Source organism: Apodemus sylvaticus, chromosome 2, assembly GCF_947179515.1.
Source record: "Apodemus sylvaticus chromosome 2, mApoSyl1.1, whole genome shotgun sequence".
In the NCBI taxonomy this organism is placed as follows: domain Eukaryota; kingdom Metazoa; phylum Chordata; class Mammalia; order Rodentia; family Muridae; genus Apodemus; species Apodemus sylvaticus.
The window spans coordinates 98,790,899-98,810,221 of record NC_067473.1 but is presented as its reverse complement, the minus strand read 5'-3'; positions in this window follow the sequence as shown (position 1 = coordinate 98,810,221).

Sequence of the window (19,323 nt, the reverse complement as noted above, 5' to 3'; positions counted from 1 at the left end):
CAGTATGCTTATCCTTTGAATATATAAAGGCTACTGATTTGCTTGCGTTGATTTTGTAGCCAGCCACTTTGCTGGAGTTGTTTATCAGCTGTAGGAGTTCTCTAGTAGAGTTTTTAGGGTCACTTAAGTATACGATCATATCATCTGCAAATAGTGATATTTTGACTTCTTCTTTTCCAATTTGTATCCCTTTGACTTCCTTCTGTTGTCTAATTGCTCTAGCTAGGACTTCAAGAAGTATATGGAAAACCAAGACATTCCAATACAAAACCAAATTTACACAATATCTTTCTACAAACCCAGCCCTACAAAGGTTAATAGGGGGAAAGCACCAGTCCAATGAGGGAAACTATGCCCTGGCTAGAGCAGGATATTAAGCTTCTTTCATCAAACCCAAAGAGGATAACCACACACGTATAAAATTAAAAGCAAAAATGTTAGGAAGCAATAACCACTACTCATTGATATCTCTTAACATCAATGGACTCAATTCCCCAATAAAAAGACATAGACTAACAGACTGGTTACATAAACAGGACCCTACATTTTGCTGCTTACAGGAAACACACCTCAATGTCAAAGACAAAAACTACCTTAGAGTAAAAGGCTAGAAGATAATTCTACAAGCAAATGGTCCCAGGAAACAAGCCGGAGTTGCCATTCTAATTTCAGATAAAATTGACTTTCAACCTAATGTCATCAAAAGAGACATGGAAGGTCACTACTTGCTGGTCAAAGGAAAAATCCAACAAGAAGAACTCTCAATCCTGAACATCTATGCCCCAAATACAAGGGTGCCCTCATTCATAAAACGTTACTAAAGCTCAAAGTACACATTGCACCTAACACAATAATTGTGGGTGACTTCAACACTCCCCTTTCACCAATGGACCGATCAGGAAAACAGAAACTAAACAGGGAGACAATGAAACTAATTGAAGCTTTGAACCAATTGGATTTAATAGATATATATAGAACTTTTCATCTCAAAGCAAAAGAATATACCTTTTTCTCAGCACCTCATGGTACCTCCTCCAAAATAGATCATATAGTTGGTCACAAGACAGACCTCAACAAATATAAGAAGACTGAAATAATCCCATGCCTCCTCTCAGATCACTAGGGAGTAAAAGTGGTCTTTAGTAACAGTAAAAACAACAGAAAGCCCACATACACATGGAAACTGAATAATACCCTACTCAATGATACCTTTGTCAAGGAAAAACTAAAGAAAGAAATCAAAGATTTCTTAGAATTTAATGAAAATGAAGGCACAGCATACACAAATCTATGGGACACAATGAAAACAGTGCTAAGAGGAAAACTCATAGCTTTGAGTGCCTTCAAAAAGAAATTCGAGAGAGCTTACACTAGAAGATTAACAGAACAACTGAAAACCCTGGAACAAGAAGAAGCTAATTCATCCAGGAGGAGGAGAAGACAGGAAATCATCAAACTCAGGGCTGAAATCAATCAAATAGAAACCAAGAGAACCATACAAAGAATCAACAAGACCAAAAGCTGGTTCTTTGAAAAATCAACAAGATAGATAAACCCTTAGCCAGACTAACCAAAGGGCACAGAGAAAGTATCCAAATTAACAAAAATAGAAATGAAAACGGAGCTATCACAACAGAAACCGAAGAAATTCAAAAAATCATCAGATGCTACTACAAAAACCTGTACTCAACCCAACTGGAGAATCTGGAGGAAATGGACATTTTCTTAGCCAGATACCAATTACCAAAATTAAACCAGGATCAAATAGACCATCTAAACAGACCCATAACCCCTAAAGAAATATAAGGGGTCATAGATAGGCTTCCAACCAAAAAAAGCACAGGACCAGATGGTTTCAGTGCAGAATTCTATCAGACCTTCAAAGAAGACTTAACACCAATACTCTTCAATCTCTTCCACCAAATAGAAACAGAAGGAACACTACCCAACTCCTTCTTTGAAGCCATTATTATGCTGACACCAAAACCACACAAAGATCCAACTAAGAAAGAGAATTTCAGGCCAATTTCCCTTATGAATATCGATGCAAAAATACTAAATAAAATTCTTGCCCACCAAATCCAAGAACACATCAAAACGATCATCCACCATGATCAAGTAGGCTTCATCCCAGGGATGCAGGGATGGTTCAATATATGGAAATCCATAAATGCTATCCACTACATAAACAAACTCAAAGAAAAAAACCACATGATCATTTCATTAGATGCTGAAAAAGCATTTGACAAAATTCAGCATCCTTTCATGCTAAAAGTCTTGGAAAGGACAGGAATTCAAGGCCCATATCTAAACATAGTAAAAGCACTATACAGCAAACCGGTAGCCAACATCAAACTAAATGGAGAGAAACTTGAAGCAATCCCACTAAAATCAGGGACTAGACAAGGCAGCCCCCTCTCTCCATATCTTTTCAAATTTGTATTAATATACAAAGATTTACACCAGTTAAATCTTAAACCTGTTTCAACATATAAAATTACGTATCAATATAACAAAATGTAACCTCAATTTTGCATCAGAATATAAAGATTTCTACCAATGTAAGCTTATGGTTGTAAGATTTTTTTGTTACTAAATAGATTCAATAATCTAATTGTATTCATCTATTTTCTTAATAATCTTTCTATATTCCCCAGTTTTGTTTTCAGCTCCCTTTCACTTACCTAAGGAAAGAAGAAAGATTAAAAGGTGAAGGAAGGAGAAAATAAATCTCTGAATCTCATTTCTGTTTCATTTCCAGACCTTAATTAATTGTAAATCACACCCTAAAATGAAAACACATCTGTAATTCATAAAAGGACCAAAACCAGCCACCCCAACTGGGATGACAGTCTTCTTATAATTTTTCCCTGTTGATTTTGGGGTGCAGATTTCCTATTTCTGTGCCCCTCAAAATTAGAAAAAATGCTTAAGTCAAAAAACGAAAGCTTGCTGTCATCAATTGTTCAGACTCTATATGTTAACTATGTGAAGTCTTTACTAGATAAACTGAAAGTCTGCATAAACTGAGGTCATATGGGATTAGCAGCCCTTGGATTAGCGATCTTTTCTGAAGATTTTCTGGAAGCAAGTCTCTGGGAAAAGCATCAGTTTGAGATGGGACCTACCTAGAACAGCAAAGACCTAGAACAGTAGGTCTTTGCATCTCAGGATCCATGAGTGTGAATTCTGTCAGAGCTGCTGTCCTGGTCTCCCATTTTGCAATAAATAAACCTTAAAAACCATACATAGTTTTGTAAAAAACATTTGTATGAAATGTGCTGGGTGCAGAGATCAATTAAAGATGATTTTCTTCTCTTTGTTGGAGCAAATGAAAGACATCTGTATTTCTCATAAGCTGGTTTGGATTATTTGGCAGATTCTAATATCATTTTTATCTATACTCTTTAAAAGAGTGGTATGAAAAATTTTGAGGATTTTGTAGTTAACAAGATCTATTGGTTACGTAAAACACATTATTTTTTATATCTTTTATTAAGCAGCTGGATCAGCACATGCCTGACATATCTTGTTGATATCATCATTCTCCCTATCTTTATCTGTAGCCAAGATCTTTAGGGAGTCTTCCCAAGTCAAATCTTATTTGCAATAACTCCACTTTCTCTCTGGACGGGAACAGCTAGGAGCATACAGGACCTAAGATCAGTGGAGCAGCTGGGACAGAAGTCTTCCCGCCATCATTTGTACCAGGGAACTGGGAAACTCCACAGCCTTCTATGCATAGCCTGCCAGGAGAGAGAGAGATCTCCCAGCAGTGCTTTCACTTTGAGCTGAGAGGAGTAAAGACACAGGATTACAGGCCTACAGGAGGAATAAACTCTAGCCAGAGACAACAATACCAATTACCACCAGAGATAAGCATATGGCAAAAGGCAAGCACAAGAACCCTAACAACAAAAACCAAGACCACATGGCAACATCAGAACCCTATTCACCCACCACAGCAAGTCACGGATTCTTCAACACACCAGAAACGCAAGAGTCAGATTTAAAATCCTATCTCATGATGCTGATAGAGGGCTTCAAGAAAGACTTAAATAACTCCCTTAAAGAAATACAAGAGAACATCGGTCAACAAGTAAAAGCCCTTAAAGAGAGAACACAAAAGTCTCTTAAAGAAATACAGGAGATCATGGGTCAACAGGCAGAAGCCCTTACAGAAGAAACACCAAAATCCCTTAAAGAATTACTGGAAAACACAAACAATCAAGTGAAGGAACTGAACAAAACCATCCAGGATCTAAAATTGGAAGTAGAAATTATAAAGAAATCACAAAGTGAGACATCTCTGGAGATAGAAAACCTTGGAATGAAATCAGGAGTCATAGATGCAAGCATCAACAAAAGAATAGAAGAGACAGAAGAAAGAACTTCAGGTGCTAAAGATACCATAGAAAACATTGACTCAACAGTCAAAGAAAATGCAAAATGCAAAAAGCTCCTAACCCAAAATATCCAGGAACTCTAGGACACAATGAGAAGACCAAACCTAAGGATTATAGGTATAGACTAGAGCAAGGATTTATATCTTAAAGGGTCAGCAAATATATTCAACAAAATTAACAAAGAAAACTGCACTAACCTAGAGAAAGAGATGCCCAAGAACATACAAGAAGCCTTCAGAACTCCAAACAGACTGGACCAGAACAGAAATTCCTCTCGGCATACAATAATAAAAACACCAAATTCACTAAACAAAGAAAGAATATTAAAAGCAGTAAGGGAAAAAGGGCAAGTAACTTATAAAAGCAGACTTATTACACCAGACTTCTCACCAGAGATGATGAAAGCTAGAAGATCTTGGGCAGACCTCATACTGACCCTGAGAGAACACAAATGCCAGCCCAGGCTACTATACCCAGCAAAACGCTCAATCATCATAGATGGAGAAACCAAGATATTCCATGATAAACTCAAAATCACACAATATCTGTTCACAAATCCAGCCCTACAAAGTATAATTAATGGAAAATTCCAACAAAAGGAGGGAAACTACACCCTAGAAAAAGCAAGAAAGTAATCCACTTCCAACAAACCCAAAAGAAGATACCCACACAAACGAAAATAACATCAAAAATTACAGGAAGCAACAATCACTATTCCTTAATATCTCTTAAAACCAATGGACTCACCTCCCCCCAAAAATACATAGACTAATAAAATATTTCTCAGATAAATCTTCAATTTTATCAGAAAATATTTATAATTCCCCTTTTAATAAATTTAGTAATGCTTTTATATCTACCATTTTATCTGCATTATTTGTCATGATAATCTTTAATTTTAATGTCTTTCTATATATTTCCTCTATTTTATCAGAAATATTTTCAATGTAAATCTTTGATTTTATCACAAATGTTTTTAATTCCACATTTAATACATTCAGAAAGAGTTTTTATATCTACCATTTTATATGTAAATTTTTTCATGAAATAGTAAATTTTAACATGTTTTTCTATATATTTCTTGAGTTTTACCACAAATATTTTCCATGTAAATCTTCAATTTTATCTGAAAATATTTATAATTCCACATTCAATTATCTTTATGCCTAACATTTTATCTATATAATTTCCATGATAATCTTTAATTTTAACATGTTTTTCTATATATTTTTTCAATTTTATTAGGAATATTTTCCATATTAATCTTAAAGTTTATCAGAAAATGTTTAGAATTCCACTTTCAATCAACTTAGGAATACTTTTATGCCTACTATTATTATATCTATATAAAATTTTCCGTGATAATCTTCAATTCTAAGATTTTTTTTACATTTTTCTACAATTTTATCAGAAATATTTTCCATGTAAATTTTCAATTCTGTCATAAAATGTTTCTACCCCTTATTTCAAATAATTTAGGAATGTTTTATATGTCTACCACTTTCTTCTTTAATTTTCCCTGAAAATTGTCAATTTTAAGATGCTTATCTGAAATATTTTCCATGTAACTCTTTAATTTTATCATAAAATTTTACTTCCCTTTTCGATAAAAAAGTATACCCCATATAAAACTTGCCATTTAGTCACTTCTAGATGTCCACATTGTGCCCAGACATCCATTGTTAGAAACCTCCTAACATTACCAAATGGAACCCATTATCTCCTCCCTATTTTATGACGCCGAAACTTTTAAGTAAACTTTCATCAGTGGTATACAGATGACAAGCAAGTACCAGAAATAGACAGGACTTAGAAAGATCGCTCAGTGGCTAGAGCATTTGGCTGCTCTGGCAGAGGCGTGAATTTAGTTCCTAGCACCCACGTGGCAGCTCACAACCACCTGCAAATCCATTCCAGGGGATCTGAGACCATATTCTGGCCTCCACCAGGACTGGTCATGCACACAGTGCACATACAGACATACTAGCAGTCACTTATACACATAAAAAATAAAACTTTTAAAATAGATGTTGGTATGGAGTAGTTTTTCTTATGATGTCTTTTTCTGATACTAGGTTAGTATTGTGATCAAAAAATTATGTGGAAGTTGATCGTATTATATTTTTCAAAGATTTTTTGTAGGACTGATACTTTTTAAAGTATGTACTAATAAAACCATAGAGACTTTTGCAGGTCTTATATTAAATTGTTAAAAAAAAAAAAAGAAAATCCAGCCATTTGTATGCTGATAAGTGAAGCTCCCCTGGCTGCAGTGAGATCAAGATGCAGAACTCTCAGCTCCTTATATCTGCCTGTATGCTGCCATGTGTTCTGTCATTATGATAATGGACTGAAACTCTGGAACTAAAACCCAGCCCCAATTTGTCAGTACCAATCTAGGAAAGGCTGAAGGAAGACTCGCAGTTGATGAGTTCTTGTAATAGGTGATTTCTTAATTCCCAAGGATGATTCTATAAGAATCCCTAAAGTTCTGCTATTAATTTTTAAGCCCTTTATAACAGGATTGCTATTACATTCCTCTCTGATTTGAAAACTGCAATTAGAACTTGGCCAGTCGGAGTTATGAGTGAATTGCTTCTGAGACAGACAGCAGGTACGTATCCCTTACAATACAATTTTTTTAGAGTTCTAAAACAATTCACTAAAGATCTTTATTTTTCATTAAACACAACAATGGTTCTAAGACTCAGATTTAGAAACTTGAATGGTGCCGGATGGTGGTGGTGCATTCCTTTAATCCCAGCACTTGGGAGACAGAGGCCAGCAGATTTCTGAGTTCAAGGCCAGCCTGGTCTACAGAGTGAGTTCCAGGACATACAGGGCTACTCAGCAAAACCCTGTGTTGAAAAAACAAAAACAAAACAGCAACGACAACAACAACAACAAAAGAAACTTGAAGGTTCATATCGCCTGCTGCCACATGGATTTTGTAACCATTGGATTGCTCACTAGACCTATCTACCCAAACATCTGCAAATTGGTAAACTCCCTCCCAGCACTGGTCAGCATAAATGTCCCCTGGTCCCCAAGGAGGGATTTTGAACTTGCAACTACCCTGTAGTGGTAATCACACAACCTTTTCTCTGTCCAAAATCAGTGACCCTTGCCACATTCAACTAGGCTTGAGATTCCCGGAGACAATTCAGGGTATAATGTTGCCTAATCTGTTATGGGATGTAGATGTTATAAGATCAAATAATTATTTTTTGGTACTTTTCATATCTTGATTATGTGATTTTAAAATTAACTTGATATAGAGTATTATTATTTTTATGCCTGTGTCTATTTGCAGGACTAGTAGTTTGAAATTAATTTATAAATGTTAATTTCATGTTAATTCTCCATATTATAAAAATAGACAATCTTAAACCTTCAATAATGACCTCATTTTTCTTTATTGATTTTTTTGACATTACCTCTGAATAAGTATAACCTGTGGATAAAATTCACTAGTGTCTGATTTCTTTGTTTAAATAATAAAAGTATGTACAGTAAACTAGGCATGTTATATCATATAAAAGTACATGAGCTAGGTAGCAATGTATATACTTCAATTTGTAACTGAATAAGCAAAGAGTGAAAGTGAAGCACATTCTCCTGTCTAAATACCACAGTCTCCATGTATTTGGGATGTGAACAGAACATGCAGGCAGCAGCAGAGCCTCAGAGGGCATTTACCTACCAACTGTATTCCGTATCTCCTGTTCTTGCTAGAAAATTAACTATATTGATATATACTCTTAATACAGAGTGTTGGGTTTCTGCAAAACTTATCTGCTATCAATGTCTTTAATTCTTAATTAAAGCCTGTCTTAAGGGAATCTAGATAATTGTTTCAGAGTTCTAAGTTCTTGAGCTTCTATGTTAAATTTCTTCCCAGTGATTACTTCTTGTCTTTGATGGTATTTGTTGGTCTTTGATTTCACCTGGATACTCTCACAACCCTGTGTCTAGGAAACTTACTTCCTTATTTGCTTAATAGGTTGCATAGGTTCCTACAGACCAGACCATCTGCCCCTGTTTTATAAACCAGGCCTTTGAAGTGAGATCTGAATTGAATCAGACAGGCAGGGGCCTCAAGATGGAGGCACAGACCTAGGTATTCATATCTCTTCTGCTCTGTGTGTCTGGTGAGGCATTAAATGTTTTATAGTATCTTAAAAACATTTCATTTGTAATGAAATAGCCATTTTCTACAGCAAGTCATTGGTAAGCAGACAATGTCACTTGAAAAGACATTTTAGATTCTATCCTTTGTGCCATGAAGTGTTTCTGTGTATGTATACATAATCATCGTTAATTTCTGATGGGACTATTGTGATGACTCAGTCTTCCAAATGCATGCCTACATCATTAGGACACAGGGTCACTATGACCTTCAAGGCCAGTCAGAATGTGTGTACTGTTGTAGCCTTGAATCAACAGAAACCATGGAAGTCTCTTAAACTGCTTATCTATGGGGCATCCAACCATTACACTGGGGTCCCAAATCGCTTCACAGGCAGTGGATCTGGGGCAGATTTCACTCTCACCATCAGCAGTGTGCACGCTGAAGACCTGGCAGTTTATTACTGCTCACAGCTTTACAGCTATCCTCCCACAGTGCTTCAGTCTCCTACATAAATCTCTTTTGAGATTCTAACCAGCTTCCTGCACCACAGGTACCCAGAAGTACACATGTCCCCTTCTGTCTGCAGCTGCTATGCTTAACTGTTGCAAAGTTTGGTAGAAAATGAATGAACTGTTCCTTTTAATTTTAAGGTGCTTATGGCAAAATGAAGTGAAGACATTTGTGTCTTTTCTTTTTCCTCATGCTTAAATTCTGTGTTTTAAACATGACAAATTTATTACCTTATATTCTTGGGTGAAAATTTCATGAGTCTCAAATGAATAAATCAAAACTCTCTGCGATATTCCTACTGGAGGATATAGAAGAGAACTTGGTTTTTGTTTTGCAAGTTTCTGAGAGGTCTCCCTTTCTTTTGGACTCCTGGCAATTTACCTCCATTTCTTATTCTGCTTAAGATTTTCTATTTTCACATATACTGTTGACTTTCATAAATATATAAAAATCATATCTTGCATTTTGACAATCTTTTCCCTTGTTTCTTCTTTCTGTATCCACATTTCCCTCCAACTAACATATTTCCAATACCTAGTCTTCCAACTATTTCCCTGTGACATACACATGTGTTCTCTCATAAGCACAAGAAGACACACACATATACATTCACACACATACACAGAGATTTTTATGAATCTATAAAAATCTAGGATGCAAAAATCAGAGAAATCATGGGGTTTGACTTGTTAAACAACATATCTGATCTATGCTTCTTCATTTGTAGGCAACATCTGCATCTGCTCTCTATTTTCTCAATGTAGGCTGTGATTCTACACCACACTAAATTAATGGTGAATATGATTTAGTATCATGAGAATCAATTTTGTTTGTCTTATAATAATTAAGATGGAGGCACTCTTTGAATGATATACTTTGTATTTCAATAAAAACAATATGTTAACTAATCTTAAACATATATTAATTTAAAATAGTTGAAAATGTATTTTGTTCTTGTTATTCATCTTTTACTTAAGTATCACTGCTTATAAAAACCAGCAGGTGGACTGTGACTTTCCAAAATTCCACCTGTCTTTTCCTGAGCACTGAGATCAATGGTGTGGGCCACCACAGCCAGCCTTGTGTACCAGTTTGTTTGTTTGTTTGTTCTATAATATTTTATTTATTTATTTATTTAATTTATGTTGCAAACGATTTCCCCTTTTCTGGGTCCCCACTCCCTGCAAGTCCCATAAGCCCTCTTCCATCCCCCTATTCTTCCATCCACCCCTTCCCACTTCCATGTTCTGGAATTCCCCTATACTCTTGTACTGAGTCTTTCCAGAACCAGGAGCCAGTCCTCCATTCTTTTTGGACATCATTTAATTTGTGGATTATGTCCTGGGTATTAAAAGTTTCTAGGCTAATATCCACTTATCAGTGAGTGCATACCATGATTGATGTTTTGAGGCTGGGTTACCTCACTTAGTATGATGTTCTCCAGCTCCATCCATCTGTCTAAGAATTTCATGAATTCATTGTTTCTAATGGCTGAATAGTACTCCATTGTGTAAATATACCACATTTTTTTGTATCCATTCCTCCTCCGTTGAAGGAAACCTAGGTTCTTTCCAGCTTCTGGCTACTACAAATAGGGATGCTATGGACATAGTGGAGCATGTGTCCTTATTGCATGCTGAAGAATCCTGTGGATATATGCCCAGTAGTGGTATAACAGGGTCCTCAGGAAGTGACATTCCCAGTTTTCTGAGGAACCACCAGACTGATTTCCATAATGGTTGCAACATCTTGCAATCCCACCAGCAGTGGAGGAGTGTTCCTCTTTCTCCACATCCTTGCCAACACCTGCTGTCTCCTCAGTTTTTGACCTTAGCCATTCTGACTGGTGTGAGGTGAAATCTCAGGGTTGTTTTGATTTGCATTTCACTAATGATTAATGATGTTGAATATTTCTTAAGGTGTTTCTCAGCTCTCTGAAATTCTTCATGTGAAAATTCTTTGTTCAGCTCCGTACCCCACTTTTTAATGGGGTTATTTGTTTCTCTGGGTTCTACTTTCTTGAGTTCTTTGTTTATATTAGATATTATCCTTCTGTCGGATTTAGGGTTGGTGAAGATCCTTTCCCAGTCTGTTCGTTGATGTTTTGTCCATTTGACTGTGTCCTTTGCCTTACAGGAACTTTGTAGTTTTATGAGGTCCCATTTGTAAATTCTTGATCTTAGAGCATAAGCTATTGGTGTTCTATTCAGGAACTTTTCCCCTATGCCCATGTCCTCCAGGGTCTTCCCCAGTTTCTTTTCGATTAGTTTCAGTGTGTCCGGTTTTATGTGGAGGCCCTTGATCCTTTGGAGTTGAGCTTGGTACAAGGAGATAAGAATAGATCGATGTGTATTCTTCTGATGCTGACCTCCAATTGAACCAGCACAATTTGTTGAAAAGACTATCTTTTTTCCACTTGATGCTTTCAGCTCCTTTGTCAAAGACCAAGTGACCATACGTGTGTTGGTTCATTTCTGGGTCTTCAATCCTATTCCATTGACCCACTTGCCTGATATTGTACCAATACCATGCAGTTTTTATCACTATTGCTCTGTAGTAGAGTTTAAAGTCTGGGATATTGAATCCCCCTGAAGTTCTTTTACTGATGAGAATAGTTTTAGCTATCCTGGGTTTTTTGTTATTGCAGATGAATTTGAGAATTGCTCTTTCTAGCTCTATGAAGAACTGGGTTGGGATTTTTATGGAAATAGCATTGAATCTGTAGATTGCCTTTGGCAAATGGCCATTTTAACTATATTAATCCTGCCAATCCATGAGCATGGATGGTTTTTCCATTTTCTGAAATCTTCAATTTCCTTCTTCAGAGATCTGAAGTTCTTGTCATATATGTCTTTCACTTGTTTGGTTAGAGTCACCCCAGATACTTTATGCTGTTTGTAGCTATTGTGAAGGGGGTCATTTCCCTAATTTCTTTCTCAGTCTGCTTATCCTTTGAATATATAAAGGCTACTGATTTGCTTGCGTTGATTTTGTAGTCAGCCACTTTGCTGAAGTTGTTTATCAGCTCTAGGAGTTCTTTAGTTGAGTTTTTAGGGTCACTTAAGTATACAATCATATCATCTGCAAATAGTGATAGTTTGACTTCTTCCTTTCCAATTACTCTCCTTTTGCCTCCCTTCTGTTGTCTAATTGCTCTAGCTAGGACTTCAAGAACTATACTGAAAAGATATGGAGAGAGGGGGCAGCCTTGTCTAGTCCCTGATTTCAGTGGGATTGCTTCAAGTTTCTCTCCATTTAGTTTAATGTTGGCTACCGGTTTGCTGTATATTGCTTTTACTATGCTTAGATATGGGCCTTGAATTCCTGTCCTTTCCAAGACTTTTAGCATGAAAGGATGCTGAATTTTGTCAAATGCTTTTTTTCTGCATCTAATTAAATGATCATGTGTTTTTTTTTCTTTGAGTTTTTTTATGTACTGGATAGCATTTATGGATTTCCTTATATTGAACCATCCCTGAATCCCTGGGATGAAGCCTACTTAATCATGGTGGATGATCATTTTGATATGTTCTTGGATTGGTGGGCAAGAATTTTATTTAGTATTTTTGCATCGATATTCATAAAGGAAATTGGCCTGAAATTCTCTTTCTTAGTTGTATCTTTGTGTGGTTTTGGTGTCAGCATAATAGTGGCTTCAAAGAAGGAGTTGGGTAGTGTTCCTTCTGTTTCTATTTGGTGGAAAAGTTTGAAGAGTATTGGTGTTAAGTCTTCTTTGAAGGTCTGATAGAATTTTGCACTGCAACCATCTGTTCCTGGGCTTTTTTTGGTTGGAAGCATATCTGTGACCCCTTCTATTTCTTTAGGGGTTATGGGTCTGTTTAGATGGTCTATTTGATCCTGGTTTAATTTTGGTAATTGGTATCTGGCTAAGAAAATGTCCATTTCCTCCAGATTCTCCAGTTGTATTGAGTACAGGTTTTTGTAGTAGCATCTGATGATTTTTTGAATTTCCTCGGTTTCTGTTGTGATATCTCCATTTTCATTTCTAATTTTGTTAATTTGGATACTTTCTCTGTGCCCTTTGGTTAGTCTGACTAAGGGTTTATCTATCGTGTTGATTTTTTCAAAGAACCAGCTTTTGGTCTTGTTGATTCTTTGTATGGTTCTCTTGGTTTCTACTTGATTGATTTCAGCCCTGAGTTTGATGATTTCCTGTCTTCTCCTCCTCCTGGGTGAATTAGCTTCTTCTTGTTCCAGGGTTTTCAGTTGTTTCATTAATCTTCTAGTGTAAGCTCTCTCGAATTTCTTTTTCCTCTTAGCACTGGTTTCATTGTGTCCCATAGATTTGTGTATGTTGTGCCTTCATTTTCATTAAATTCTAAGAAATCTTTGATTTCTTTCTTTATTTCTTCCTTGACCAAGGTATCATTGAGTAGAGTATTGTTCAGTTTCCACGTGTATGTGGGCTTTCTGTTGTTTTTACTGTTACCAAAGACCACTTTTACTCCCTAGTGATCTGATAGGAGGCATGGGATTATTTCAGTCTTCTTATATTTGTTGAGGTCTGTCTTGTGACCAACTATATGATCTATTTTGGAATAGGTACCATGAGGTGCTGAGAAAAAGGTATATTTTTTTGCTTTGGGATAAAAAGTTCTATATATATCTGTTAACCCCAATTGGTTCAAAGCATCAATTAGTTTCATTGTCTTCCTGTTTAGTTTCTTTTTTCCCAATTGGTCCATTGGTGAAAGTGGAGTGTTGAAGTTACCCACAATTATTGTGTTAGGTGCAATGTGTACTTTGAGCTTTAGTAAAGTTTCTTTTATGAATGAGGGTGCCCTTGTGTTTGGGGCATATATGTTCAGGATTGAGAGTTCTTCTTGTTGGATTTTTCCTTTGACCAGCAAGTAGTGACCATCCATGTCTCTTTTGATGACATTAGGTTGAAAGTCAATTTTATCTGAAATTAGAATGGCAACTCCGGCTTGTTTCCTGGGACCATTTGCTTGTAGAATTGTCTTCCAGCCTTTTACTCTAAGGTAGTTTTTGTCTTTGACATTGAGGTGTGTTTCTAGTATGCAGCAAAATGTAGGGTCCTGTTTATGTAACCAGTCTGTTAGTCTATGTCTTTCTATTGGGGAACTGAGTCCATTGATGTTAAGAGATATCAAGGAGTAGTCGTTATTGCTTCCTATCATTTTTAATTATAATTTTATACGTGCATGTTATCTTCTTTGGGTTTGATGAAAGAAGCTTAATATCGTGCTCTTTCCAGGGTATAGTTTCCCTCGTTGTAATGGTGCCTTCCCCCTATTATCTTTTGTAGGGCTGGGTTTGTAGAAAGATATTGTGTAAATTTGGTTTTGTCATGGAATATCTTGGTTTCTCCATCTACAGTAATTGAGAGTCTCGCTGGGTATAGTAGTTTCGGCTGGCATTTGTGTTCTCTTAGAGTCTGCATGAGCTCAGCCCAGTATCTTCTAGCTTTCATGGTCTCTGGTGAGAAATCTGGTGTAATTCTGATAGGTCTTCCTTTATATGTTACTTTCCATTTTTCCCTTACTGCCCTAAGTATTCTTTCTTTGTTTAGTACTTTTGGTGTTTTGATTATTATGTGACAGGAGGTATTTCTGTTCTGATCCTGTCTGTTTGGAGTTCTGTAGGCTTTTTGTATATTCATGGGCATCTCTCTCTTTAGGTTAGGGAAGTTTTCTTCCATAATTTTGTTGAAGCTATTTGCTGGCCCTTTAAGTTGTAAATCTTCACTCTCATCAATACCTATAATCCTTAGATTTGGCTTTCTTATTGTGTCCTGTATTTCCTGGATAGTTTGGGTTACAAGATTTTTGCATTTTCTTTAACTGTTGATTCCATGGTTTCTATGGTATCTTCGGCATCTTTCTTCTATCTCTTGTATTCTGTTGCTGATATTTGCGTCTATGGTCCCTGATTTCTTCCCAAGGTTTTCTATCTCCAAAGTTGTCTCCCTTTGTGCTTTCTTAGTTGTTTCTACTTCTGTTTTTAGATCCTGGAAATTTTTGCTCAGTTCTGTCATTTGCTTCTTTGTGTTTTCCTCTAATTCTTTAAGCAAATTTTGTGTTTCCTCTTTCATGACTTCTGCCTGTTGATCAAGGTTCTCCTGTATTTCTTTAAGTGATTTTTGCGTTTCCTCCTTATTGGCTTTTGTATTCTCCTGAATTTCTTTCAATGATTTTTGTGTTTCCTTTGTGAGGGCTTCTAATTTTTGACCCATTTTCTCCTGAATTTCTTTAAGTATGTCCTTCATGTGTTCCTGTACTAGCATCATGACCAGTGATTTTAAGTCCAAATCTTGTTTTTCTGGTGTGTTGGAGTATCCAGGACTTGCTAATTTTGGAGAATTGGGTTCAGATGCTGCCATAATGCCCTGGTTTCTGTTAGTAACATTCCTACGTTTGCCTTTAGCCATCTGGTTCTCCCAGGAGTTAGATGGTCTTATTGTCACTGGCTGGTGCTTCAACCTACTGTGGATATTTAAGATTATCGCTGCAACAGTGGATGACTGGGTTTCTTCTGGCACAAATTACTGATATGCTGGCTTCCTCTTTTGTGCCTTTGGAGCCCTTCTCAGTCTTGTCTCGAGCAATGTTATAGTTAGGTTGTCAAGTTCAACTAGGTGTTCTCTGTCTGCTCTATTATGGAGGGAAAAAGATGTGGTGGGGGTCACTCCCTCTGTTGATTCTCACATAGGACACCAGTCCTGCGATGGACTGGCTTGCAGAGGAACCTCCTATGTTCTCAGTTCCTGAGTGCAGGCAGACCCCTGGCGGTTTGCACCACCAGAAATCTAAAGCTCAGGGTGATATAGTACCTAGTGATCCTTTTGTGTCCCTGAAGTCAGTAAATATTGCCCCGGGGCTTCTCTCCTTCCACAGCTTCCTGGGCAGGACAAGGCCCCCAAGCCCGGTGGGCTGGCAGGCAAAAGCCGCCTATGTGCTCAGTTCCTGAGTGCAGGCAGACCCCTGGAGGTTTGCACCACCAGAAATCTAAAGCTCAGGGTGATACAGTACCTAGTGATCCTTTTGTGTCCCTGCAGACAGCAAATATGGCCGCTGGGCTTCTCGAGTACCAGTTTGAATTGCAAAATTGAAACCAGGACAGAAGTTCTTTAAGTTAAAAACTATTGTTTGAGAACTCCAAATATCTCCCATCAATATTCATGTGAGTAGGTCTTCTATAGTTTCCTTCAAGTGTCTACAAGATGAACACAGATGTGTCAGGCATACTTGATGAAAACATTAGTTTGTGTGGACTGTGCTAGTGCGTTGTTCCTTCACAGTGGCAATGTAACTTAGGAAACAACATAAAGAAAGGAAACTTTTATTTTATCTCACTGTGCCAGTCCATGGTGTTCTGGCTTTGCTGCTGTAGGTCAAAAGTCAGGTTAGATATCATGGAGGAAGTACATAGCTGGAGAGTGCTGTGACCTTCTCATGGCAAGAAAACAGAGAAAGCAGAAGGGGTGAGGGACAAGGCCTATTTTCTATCTTTTTAAATATTCGTCTCTCATGTTACATGCCAACCATTTTTTCCTTCTTACCCTTTTCTTGCCATCCCCAAATCCCTTCTTCTCAAGTTTCACTGCTCATCTGTTTCCCTTAAAACCAAAACAAAGAAACAAACAAACAAACAAATATCCAAACAAACAAACTAAAAACTGAACATGGAAAGAAACTGAACATAGGATAATAAGTTACAGCAAGCCTGGTCACAAACCTTAATATCACCCTGGGTGAAGCAACCCAGTAGGAGGAAAATGGTTCCAAGAGCAGGCTAAAGAATCAGACAATGACCTACTCCTCTTTCACTCTTACGATTCCAACAAGAATATCCTATGAGCCCTTGACCTCTCTGGTTCCTACCATACTTTCCCTGTGCTTTTTACAGAAGTCTCCTGGGTCTGCCTAGTGTTTGTTTTGTCTTTGTGCATCTAATCCCATCAGATCCTGGATGACAACTTTCTAATGACAATTAAGTAGGGCATATCTCTGAGTATAGCAGAATGTTATTATGTGACATTTTCAGTGAAATGTAAATATTTCACTGAATTTTCATTTAGTTGTGTTTGGTTCTATCATTAGATTCTTGATTGTCCATCCTATGGTTCCTGGCCACCCAGGCATGGTCAGACCTGGGCTCAGACTCCTAGCATGGGACCAATCATAAGTTGGCTTTTTGCAAAAGTTCTGTAACACCATTACCTCAGCACAACTTGGAGCCTGGAGAGATTGTAGGTCAACTGTTTTGTGTCTGTGTTGGTGTCTAGTCCCACCACTGGAAGCCTTGCCTGTTTATAGAAGATGACCAGTTAGACAAAGGATCACACATTACTAGGCATTTCATTAGAAGCACTAGAAGAATATTCTAGGGAATTTCCAATGCAGTATGTTTATATATTGCCCCACAGTTGGCCCCACTTTCAGTCACCTCCCCAATACTCTCTTCCTCCCTACAGCCCCCACCTTATTGCTCCTGCTTCTATCCCACTTTTCCTCCAATCAATCTGTAAAACATACTCTATTTAACCTTCTCAGGGAGATCCAAGCATGCATCCTTCCTTTATCTGTCCTTGTTACTTTACTTTTTTTGAATCTGTGGGTTTTCTCTGAATCATCTTTCATTTAACTATTATTTGCACATTATGAATATATACCTCATTTTTTGGAGGGTGTGAGTGTTTCAACACTAGGAAGGATTTTTGTTTTCATAATTTTACCCATTTGTTTGCAAATCTCATAAAATTATTTTTTTAAGTATGAACAATAGTCCATTGTGTAAAGTTACCACAATGTATCTTGAGGTAGCTTGATTCCAAGTTTTCTTTTTTTTCATCTGAAAATATTTTAAAATTTTATTTCAACATTTTATTGATGAAATAAATGAATATCATTTATTTTAATTACCAGATTTAATAATCAGTGATAGCCAAGTTTGAATGATCAAAATAACAATAATTTTTATTTTATTATTTTATTTTTTATTTTTTCCCTTTTTTAATTAAAAAGGGAGGTATAAACACTTTATAAAATTAATGATTTGCATGGAAAATATTTCAGATAACATAGAAGTGATACATAGAAAAACATGTTAAAATTGACAATTTTCACAAAAAATTAATGAGTAAAGTGGAAGACATGCAAAACTTTGCTAAATTAATCAAAATATGAAATAGAAACATTTTATGACAGAATTGAAGATTTACATGCAAAATATTTCTGATAAAATTGTAGGAAATGTAGAAAATCATGTTAGAATAGAAGCTTATCATGGAAATTTTTATATAGCTAGAATAATGGTAGGCATAAAAGTATTCCTAACTTGACTGTAATTGGAATTATGAATTTAATAAACTTGAAGATTTACATGGAAAATATTTATGATAAAATTGAAATATATAGAAAAACCTGTTAAAATTAAAGATAATTGAAATTATACAGATAAAATGATAGGCATAAAGATAATTCTAAGTTGATTGAATGTGGAATCATAAATATTTTCAGATAAAATTGAAGATTTACATGGAAAATATTTCTGGTAAAATTCAAGAAATATATAGAAAAACATGCTAAAATTGACTACTTCATGGAAAATTGTACATATAAAATGGTAGATATCAAAACTCTAAATTAATTGAAGGTGCAATTAGAAATATTTGTGATAAAATCAAAGATGTACATTGAAAATATTTCTGATAAAATAGAGGAAATATATAGAAAGACATATTGAATTTGACAATTATCATGACAAATAATGTAGATAAAATAGTAGGCATAAAAATACTAAATTAATTAAAAGGGGAATTGCAAACATTTTATGATTAAATTGAAGATTTGCCTTAGAAATATTTCATTAGTCTATGTCGTTTTGGGGGGAGTTGAGTCCATGGGTGTTAAGAGATATTAAGGAAGGGCGGCAGCAGCAGCAGCAGCAGCAGCAGCGGCTGGTCCAGAGGAAGGGCCATCAGCAGTAGAACCAAGCAGACAGGGTCCAGGCAGACCCGGCGCCCACGACCACTGGCCATCGCTGGCCAGCCAGGCTGCAAGCAGCGGCGGATTTACGGTGCCTTTCACCACACAGAAGCCACATCAGAACTCTGCCTCCCGCCAGTCAGTTACCAGGGCTCCATATTGGTTCTCGGTCGCCAGAGAAATCAGACTGAGGTACGCAAATATAACCCGAGACCAACATCGCGGGGGTCTAAGCCCGATGGGCGTTGGCCTGCACCCAGGCCCTGGGCTGATCGGGGGTCCACTGGGGTGCAAACCCGGCCAG